This window comes from Suricata suricatta, chromosome 8, assembly GCF_006229205.1.
Source record: "Suricata suricatta isolate VVHF042 chromosome 8, meerkat_22Aug2017_6uvM2_HiC, whole genome shotgun sequence".
Lineage (NCBI taxonomy): Eukaryota > Metazoa > Chordata > Mammalia > Carnivora > Herpestidae > Suricata > Suricata suricatta.
The window spans coordinates 22049967-22060273 of NC_043707.1; the positions used below are offsets into that span (position 1 = coordinate 22049967).

General features: G+C 45.4%; 1 pseudogene; it reads right to left on the reverse strand.

Annotated features, from left to right (window-relative positions):
* Positions 1-7379: 7379 nt before the first annotated feature.
* Positions 7380-7807, reverse strand: LOC115299629 (annotated as a pseudogene).
* Between the last annotated feature and the right edge of the window lie 2500 nt (positions 7808-10307).

Below are 10307 nucleotides of genomic sequence, written 5' to 3' on the forward strand. Positions count from 1 at the left end.
GAGAGATTCGGAGAGAGGCAGAGGAGATGCGGCGGGAGGCAGCGAGCTGCTGGGTTGGGGGTGGATGGCAGAAAGGGGGTAAAGGAATGAATTAAGGGAATAACCCGGCGAGGGGTGCTGTGGATCCCTTTACGCCGGGAGATGTAGATAGATTTTATGCTTGGTGTCTGTGAGTATCTGTGTGAGCCTGTGCACGACCACCTCTGTGTGTGTCCCTGCAGGAGGTTCTTTGGACACTAGAAATAGCAAAGCTGACCCTCTAGGTGGCTTTTGTGATGCAAGGAATCAGCCAAGCCTGGATGGACAGGGACTTGTTTGTTTTGGGGTTTATTTTGCACAGCCTGGCCTGCTCTGTGACAATCTCTGGGCAGCGATGGGTCTCAGAGCTCTGCTTGTCTACCTCCAAGGACAGGGCGCTCACTACCTTACTAGGATTCTTGGCCTATCTTTACATGGCTCTGAATGTTGAAAACGAAAGTTGTCCATATTGGGAGGGGAGTAAGGGTATACCTGAGGGCCCAGGTACCCTGTGTTGTCCTCCTGGATGCCCACCTCTCCCCTCCCTGTCTCCATATTTTAACATCACATCAACTGCTCCACCCCTGCAATGGGGCTTTGGCCTCTGACAGGCCTTGAACCTGCTTTTGCCAAGTTACATGATGACCTCCCTGATGCCAAATCCATCAGCCACTGGTCAGGGTCCTTACCCTTTATGATCTTCAAGTGACATATGACCCTGATGACCTCTCTCTCTCTCTCTCTCCCTCGTTAATTTAAATTCAAGTTAGTTAACCGGAGTAGAATGTATTGATTCATCACTTACATATAACACCCAGCGCTCACCCCAACAAGTGCCCTCCTTAATGCCCATCCCCCTTTTAGCCCATCCCCCCACCCCTTTCCCTTCCAGCAACCCTTGGTTTGTTTCTCTGTATTTAAGAGTCTCTTATGGTTTCCCTCCCTCTCTGTTTTTATCTTATTTTTCCTTCCCTTCCCCTATGTTCATCTGTTTTGTTTCTTAAATTCCACATGTGAGTGAAACCGTATGATATTTCTCTTTCTCTGACCAATTCATTTCGCTTAGCATAATACATTCGTGTTCCATCCACATTGTTGCAATTGTATATATATGTGCATATATATACACATATGTGTGTATATATACATATATGTGTATATATGTGTGTGTGCATGTGTGTGTATCTACACCACATCTTCTTTATCCATTCATCAGTCAGTGGACATTTGGGCTCTTTCCATAATTTGCCTAGACCTCTCTCTTCTTGAAATCCTCCTCTCCCTGGCTCCCAGCCTGCCTCCTGTCTTCCGTGCCCATTCCCCTACCCCCACCACTGAATATTGTTTACCAGCCTCCTTCCAGATCCTTCCTTTCTCTCACAACTCCTCTACATCAGGATTCCTGGGCCCTGCCCTGGGTTCTCTTCTCTTCTTTCTTTACCCTCTCACTTCCCAGGGTCAGCTGCACCTACTTGCCTACAGTACCCACATCTATACCCACAAGACAGGTCCTTCTCAAAGGAAGCACCTACTACAAGCCTGAGCACTGAGCTGGGCACCAAGAACAGAGAGGTCAAAGATGTCATTAGAAACATGAGTTAGAGGGGCACCTGGGTGGCTCAGTTGGTTGAGCGTCCCGCTTCAGCTCAGGTCATGATCTCACAGTTCGTGGGTTTGAGCCCCGCATTGGGCTCTGTGCTAACCGCTAGCCCAGAGCCTGGATCCTATTTTAGATTCTGTGCCTCTCTCTCTCTCTGACCCTCCCCTGCTTGCACTGTCTCTCTCTGTCTCTCAAAAATAAATAAAAGACATAAAAAATTAAATAATAATAATAATAAAAAAAGAAACATGAGTAGATCCATAGCTACAGTGAGTTATAGTGAGTGAGGCCAGGGCTTTGATGGAACTTCCAAGACTGTGGTGGCCTTGCCTTCTCCCCACAAAGTGTCCCTTCCTCTGTTCTCCATCAGGGATGGCATCTCCATCAGCCAGTTACTCGAAGCAGACTAAAACCTGACCTTGGTTCCCTCCCCTATCCTCATAATGCTGCCGTGTTCTGAGCATGCACTCTGTCCTAGGTGCTATGCTTAGTAGCTCCTAGAATCTTCCCAACCACGTAGCTGCTACTGCCATTATCCCGAGCGTACAGATCAGGAAACTGAGGCCCAGAGTTAAATAATGGATCTACGTTCACAAGGTTGTAAAGGACAGGGCATGCATCTTTTGATTACAAAGTCTATTCTTATAAAACCACAATGTTATAGCTTCTCCCTCAACTGCCAAACCCAGAGCTGTCTCCTGGGTCCTCTCCCTCCTCACTCTGCCCAATCCCTCAAGTCAGTCTAGGCCCTCATTGGTTTTCAGCTGGACCATATTAACACCTCCTCTCTGGTCTTCACACCTCTAGTCCCTTCCCTGCATGTCCAGTTTTCTCCCCAGGTGTTAGCGTGATTGTCCCCTAAACAAATATGGTAATATCAACCTCCTGCACCAACACCTCCACCACCCACCATGGCCTCCCGGATTACACTCAGTAGCTGCCCTCGCATTTGAATCCCACCAGCCTCACCTCATCTCTCCTACCACTTCCCTCCCTGGGCCACAGACCCCAAGCCTTAATCACACCAAGGGATCAGGGACCCCAGACACCCTGGAGTCTTTCACTGTGTCATTTCCTCTGCCCAGTGCTCTGTTTTGTCCCTTCCTGAATAGTTGGACTTCCCAGCCTTCCAAGCCTTTCCCAGAAGTCTGGGCAAACAACCTCATGAGGTGTGGGCTGAGTCAGCTTCCTCACTAGACCAGACCAGGCCTGACTCATGTCTACTTCTCCTCGGCAACCAAGGTCAAGTGCAAAGCAGATGTTCACTAAAAATTTGAATGAATGAATGAGTGAGTGAGTAAACGGTAGATGCCTACACTCCCTTACCCAGGCATAAAGACAAAGAAAATAAGTTCCATGAAGGCAGGAACTTGTGTTAAGTTTTGTTCATTGCTCGTTCTCCAGTGGCACTACAGCACCCAGCACGTAACAGGTGCCCAAATATTTGTTAAGTAAATGAATGAGTGAAAGGTGTTCATCACAAATCTGGCTGTGGCGCTAAAGATGGACCCAGGAATGCACGATGCGGTAACAGTTGTAATTCCTCTATTGTTCAGTGATTCTTAAAGTCATCCCAATATCTCCAGCTGAGGTGGGTCGCTTGCACCATGCCCCAGCCTCCTATGCATCCTCCCTGCCTGCCCGGCCTTTCTAAAGCATCAGTATAAGCAGGCCAGCCCCTGCTCAGAAGGCCTCCCTGCTTCCCGGTTGTTGGTGAGACAAAGCCCGGACTTTCTCACCTGACCTCCCACTTCAGCACCTACCACCATGGCTCCTGTCCCTGATTCCAGTCCCAAGCTCTCTCCTGCATTTCCCCACCTCATGCTTTTCTCGTGTTCCTCCTGACCTCTGGAACACCCTTCCCTTTCATGTGCCCAACCCCACTCCTACCCTTCCTTTGACTTTAGCTGCTCAGTCTTTCTTGACCCTTCTGAAGATGAAGGGAAAGCCTGTTAACTATGCAGATTACCAGGACACATCCCTGGAAATTCTGATCCAGTAGATCTGCGTGGCGGCCCAGGAATCTGGGTTTTTTAGCAACTACCTCTAGAAATTTTAATTTTTAGTCAAGTTTGGGAACAACAGTATATCTAGGCAATGCCAAAGCTAGGTTATGCTACATAACAAACATCCCCCAAATCTCAGTGATTTAATACAACAAAGGCTTATTTCTGCAGTGGGCTTGGATTACTTCCTATCCTTCAAGGTTCGGTACTTCAGGTGGAGAAATTTATACATAGCTTATTAACCCACTGGACTCTTGAGTGCCTCATGTTTAAAGATCCCATGGTACCTGGCACAGGGCCTATCTATCACACCTGCTGCGCTTAGCAACAAAAGAATGAATATCCATTTGACGTTTTCTTTTTTTTTTTTAATTTTTTAATGTTTTATTTATTTTTGATACAGAGAGAGACAGAACATGAGAGGGGGAGGGGCAGAGAGAGAAGGAGACACAGAACCAGAAGCAGGCTCCAGGCTCTGAGCTGTCAGCACAGAGCCTGACATGGGACTCGAACCCAGGAACGTGAGATCTGACCTGAGCTGAAGTCGGAGGCTTAACCGACTGAGCCACCCAGGTGCCCCCCCATTTGACATTTTCATCTATTACCCAGTAAGTATTTATTGAGACCCTACTCTGTGTCAGGACTATGCTCTGGTGCTAGACGTACAGTGGCAAGCAAAATAAACATCAACCTGCCTATTTCCCTGGAGGTAATTTCTCTAAGCCCTAGGTCCCAAATCTGTAAAGTGGGCGGTAATACTCACCCCCCAGGCACAGTGAGGATTTACTGAGAAAACAAGCATGGGAGCCATTTGTAACTAAAAAAAAAAAAATCTCAATTCAAAGGGCACCTGGGTGGCTCAGGTTAAGTGTCTGACTTGGGCTCAGGTCATGATCTCGTGGATCATGAGTTTGAGTGCCACATCGGGCTGGAAGCACAGAGCCTGCTTTGGATCTCTGTCCCTCTCTCTCTCTGCCCCTCCCCTGCTTGCACTCTCTCTTTCACAGTAAATAAACAAACTTAAAAAAGAAAGTAAATCTCAAGTCAGGCAGATGTGAAAGAGCATTGTTATCCTGTTCTTTCATTCCTCACATCCAACTTTCAGGTTTTATGCATTAGGCCCCTGGAATTTAGTTGCACATCCCACTCCCTATTTCCACAGCCTATTCAAACCATTGTGAACCATAAAGTGAATATTATGTTAATAACATTGGTAATAGCAGTGACAGTCATAGCTAATTCTTATATGGTGCTTATCATGCACCAAGCTCTGTTTTAAGTGTTTTATTTCTATTATTCAATCTTTACAACGACCATCTGAGGTTACTGCTGTTATCTCTATTTACAGACAAGGAAAGTCAAGCACAAAGAGTTTAAGTAACATATTCAAGGCAAGAGCTGGGATCCAATCCAGGCAGAACTTCTGGACTATCGAAACATTCTCTTAGACAATTGGTATCTGGCTCCCCAGGGAGTCAGGCCAGCCCTTCTTTCCTTCAAAACCAGAGTCAATGTCATGCATCAGAGACTGGATCATGGTGCTGGCTTTGTAGATATATTTTGGACGAACTGATGTCATTACAGTATTGAGTCTTCCTATTCATTTACATGGTATATCTATCCATTAGCTTTGGATTTCTTTAAAATCTTTTGATAAAATTTAAAATGTTCTGTCACAAAAGACATTAACATTTTAAAAGGTTTACTTAGGCACTATATATTTCTATAAATGGTATTTTTTTTTACATTTCCTAATAGCCTCTTGCTGTAATTTATAAAGGCAATTTATTTTAAATACTTTCTCTTATTCCAGCAAACTTGCCTCCACATACAGCAAAAGCCAGACACCCAGAAGGGATCTAGGACCCTCCTACTCTCTCACCAATTTTCCCAATCTGCAACCATGTCTGATAGACTCTGTCTCTTTAAGGGATGTTCCATCCCCACTTCCAGGCCTCATAATTTTTGGCCAGAGGGGATTCCTGATTTCCCAGTCAGCCTTTCCATAGCCAGGGCTATTGCCAAACCTTCCTGCGTCTGTGTGCAAGTAGAAAAAGGTGTCCCTGCCTGATGACACTCTATTCCATCTGCCACGTGTTTGGTGCCTCTCTCATGGGATAGCTCCCATAGTGCCCACAGGCATGGCCATCTGTGGTGCCCCTTCTCATGGCCACCAGCAGGAGCCTTGTAAAATGAAAGTTTGATCATAGTATTCTGTTATGGGCTGAATGTCCATGTCCCCCCCTCCACCCTGTTCATGTGTTGAAGCTGTCACCTCCACAGTAACGGTATGAGGAAGTGGGGCCGTTGGAGGAAATTAGGTTAGAAGAGATCACAAGGGTAGAGACCCTGATCGGATTAGCGCCCTTTTAAGAAAAGGAAGAAACACCAGAGCTTCCTCTTTTGTCTCTGCTGAAGGTGCAGCAAGGCAGGTAGGGACTCTTTACCAAGAACCACATCTGCTGGTACCTTGATATTGGACTTCCAGCCTCCAGAACTGTAAGAAATAAATGTCTTTTGTTTAAGCTGGCCAGTCACAGTGTTTTGTTACAACAGCCCAAGCTGACTAAGACAGACGCATTCCTTGATTTGAAATTATTCAAAGGTACCTTCTTTCTTTGACACAATTATTTAAAATAGGTAATACTTGGAGCATCTGGGTGGCTCAGTCGGTTAAGCGTCTGACTTCAGCTCAGGTCACGGTCTCACAGTTCGTGAGTTCGAGCCCCATGTTGGGCTCTGTGCTGACAGCTTAGAGCCTGGAGCCTGCTTTGGATTCTGTGTCTCCCTCTCTCTCTGCCCCTCCTTTTCTCTCTCTCAGAAATAAATAAACATTAAAAAAAACTTTTCAATAGGTAATACTTTCATATGGCTCAAAAATCTAAATAATATAAAAGGTTTACAGTGAAAATTCTTATTCTTGACATTGGTGCTCACCACCTTGTTCTCAGGAAACACCTGTAGGGAACAACTTTTATTGGTTTCGTAGGTAACTTTCCAGGATTTCTTTGAGGATACAAGTAAACAGACATACACACACGCAGGCGCACACACAGACACACTTTTTTTTTCTTATACCACAGTAGCATGATATACTCATTCTACACCTTGATTTTTGACTAACATGGGGCGCCTGGGTGGCTCAATCGGTTGGGCGTCCGGCTGGGCATCCGGCTCAGGTCATGACATCACGGTTCGTGGGTTCAAGGCCCGCGTCGTGCTCTGTGCTGACAGCTCAGAGCCTGGAGCCTGCTTCAGATTCTGTGTCTTCCTCTCTCTCTCTGTCCCTCCCCTGCTCATGCTGTCTCTCTCTCTCAAAAATAAATAAAAAACATTAAAAAAAGATATTTGATGAACATAGTGAGCATCTTCATCCTTTTTGACAACTGCTTACTACTGATGGACACACCTACAAACAATATCCAATGAATAACACTGATGTATACGTCATTTCACACATGGTAGACATAGTGAAATCAAATTCCATTTCTCCCCCCTTTGCAGCTGGCACGGATTGTGACTGGCTTGGACTAAGCGAATATGGCAGAATGCTGCACAGCTTCTGAACAGGACCTCAAGAGACCCTGAAGCTTCTCTTCTCACTCTTTTGGAACCAAGAGGACACTATGCCATGAAGAAACTCAGGATGGGGGCACCTGGCTGGCTCAGTCATTAGAACATGTAACTCTTTTTTTTTTTTTTTTTGTGGGAGCAAATAATTTTTACTTCTTTTTTTAAACGGATAAACCAAAGAATCATGCAATGCTGCCAGCACTGGACGCAATCCTGGGCCACAAATCTGCCACTCCTTTGTAACTGGTCCCGTGATAGCAGAAACCCTTCATTTCACCTTTATTGTTTACTATGACCCCTGCATTATCTTCGAAGTAGAGAAACACGCCATCTTTTCTCCAGTATGAATTTCGTTGTCGAATGACCACGGCTGGATGTACCTTCTTTCTGAGCTCTGGTTTGCCTTTCTTCACTGTGGCCATCACCATGTCACCCACGCCAGTAGCAGGGAGTCTGTTCAGTCTTCCCTTGATTCCCTTCACAGAGATGATATACAGATTTTTGGCTCCCGTGTTGTCGGCACAGTTGATCACGGCTCCGACCCGAAGACCCAGGGAAATCCGGAACTTCGCACCGGAGGACCCACCACGTCCTCGCTTCGACATCTTTGCTCAACCTAGAACATGTAACTCTTGATCTCAGGGTTGAGTTCAAGTCCTATGTTGGGTGTAGAACTTACTTAGAACACACACACACACACACACACACACACACACACACACACTCAGGGTAAAGTATCACATGGAGAGAGTGGCTCAGCCATCCCAGCTGACCAAGTCATTAAAGCTAAGGTCTCAGACTAATGTGACAGCCATCACGGGCCATCCAGCCCCGCTGTGGTGTCAGCTGACTGTCACCACTTGAGTAAGCTAAGGTAAGATCAGCAGAAAAACCACCTGACTGTCCTTAGAATCTGGAGAAACAATAAATCGTTGTTGGATGCCAGTGAATATGAAGGTGGTTTCTGCAGAAGCAACAGCTAACTGAACAGGTACGTTTTCAGATAGAGTTTCAAAAATGAGAATGCCGGCTCAAAGTGGATATACATTTATAATGTTGATAAATATCACCTACGTTGTATCATTTTGCATTCCTACAAACAGTGAGTGAGAGTCTCTATTTCCTCATGGTTTGCCAAAAGAGTGGTTTTGTTTGTTTGTTTGTTTTTGTGTTGTTGGTTTTTTTTGGTCAGACATGGGTTATTGCTTATGCAATAAAAGAAAAAGTGGTATTTCCGTGTGTCTTTTCATTTCCCTCATTAGGTGTGAAGCTGCACATCTGCACGTGTGTAATGCCTTATGTATTTTCTTTTTTGTGATCTGTCATGTTCTTTACCCATTTTTTTTTATTGAACTGTTGGTCTTTCTTATCAATATGTGGAAGCTCTTTAAACAGTAGAGAGAAAAAAGAGATTACTCTTTGCATATGATAAGAATTGCAAATATTTTTCCTAGTTTATTGTTTGTCTTTTGATTTTGCTTTGATGTGGTGTTTTTTTTGCCATGCAGGTTTATCTCCATGTAGACAAATGTATTAATCTTTTATAGTTTCTGAATTTTGAGTTAGAATTGGAAAGGCCTTCCTCACTCCTAGAGTTATAAAGGATTTTTCCCGTATTTCTTCTAGTATTTTTAGGGAGCTTATCCTGACAAATTGTGTGACCCATCACTTTTAGAATAAAGTTCAAGACCAGGGTTATGGCACACGTGACCAGATGTAACCCACACAGAGAAGAAACAAGAGGAATAGAAGCTAGTTTAGCAGATTCCCAAGGGGAGACGATGCATCCTGTTCGGAACGTGTTGAATTTAAGGTATGTATCTATGGGACTTCCAGGAGGGGATGTTCTGGAGGGGACCTCTAGAAGTGGATTCAGAGATCTGGAGCTCAGAGGAAAATCTGGGACTGGAGACACGGATTTGGGAGCCAGCATATGCATGCCAGTTAAAGCCACAAGAGTGGGTGTAGCATCTGAAGAGAGGTTCTCGATGGAACTCTAGGGAGTAGTCAAGGTCAGGCCACAAACACACTCATGAAGAGAGAGGTGTGGGGGCTTCAACTCTGGGGGCCCTGGGGCTTAACACAAAAACAGCTTCAGAGACATTGGTAGGATAAACAGAGGCCCTTTATGTGAAACATGCATGGATATCTTTGGCTCCTGGGGACACAGCGAACAGAGACGGAGGAGGACAAACAACGTCTCCAGCACTCAGCCCCACGCAGCAGGTGTGGAAGTGAGACCCTGTGACAGTGGAGTGGAGAAGGCTCCGTCTCGCCGGCAAAGTCAGCCCCCTCCTCCCCACAGATGATCTAAAACAGGGTAGGTGGCAGCAAATTCCCAAAGGTAGGTGGAACGCAAGGAGCCTCTCCTGGCCGGCATTTTCTTTGGATCATCGTGGCGTGGATAAGAGCCCAGAACCCAGAGCTCCACTCTCTGGCTGCAAATCCTGACTGTCTCACACACTAGTGTGCAATCCTGGGCAAGTTACTTAATACCTCTTTGTCTCAGTTTCCTCCTCTGTAAAATGAGGACAGTAACAGTACCCATCTCATAGAACTGCTGTGAAGATTAAGTGAGTTAATATTTACAAAATGCTTACATTGCTGCCTGGCACAGAGTAAACGCTATATAAATATTAAATTAAAAAAGAACAACATCGTTCACTCAAGAATATTCATTGACCAGCTACCTTGCGCCAGGCACTGTTGGGGGTGCTGGGCACAAGGCAGCGAACACAGAGGGTGAAAATCCCTGTCCTCGTGGAGCTTCCATTCTGGTAGGTGGAAAGGGGTAGTGAAGACAGACAATATATAAAATAAATGTAAACAGTGTGGCTCGAACCCACAAACCGTGAGATCATGACCTGAGCTAAAGTCGGATGCTCAACCGACTGAGTGACATAGGCGCCACCCCTCGCCTTAAAAAAATTTTTTTAAGCATCTGATTCTTGATTTCAGGTCAAGTTATGATCTCACAGTTCATGAGGTTTGAGCCCCACATCAGGCTCCATGCTGACAGTGCAGAACCTGCTTGGGATTCTTTTTCTCTCTGTGCCCCCCCTCAAAATACATAAATAAACTTAAAGAAAAAACCCACAGAAGGGGCAACT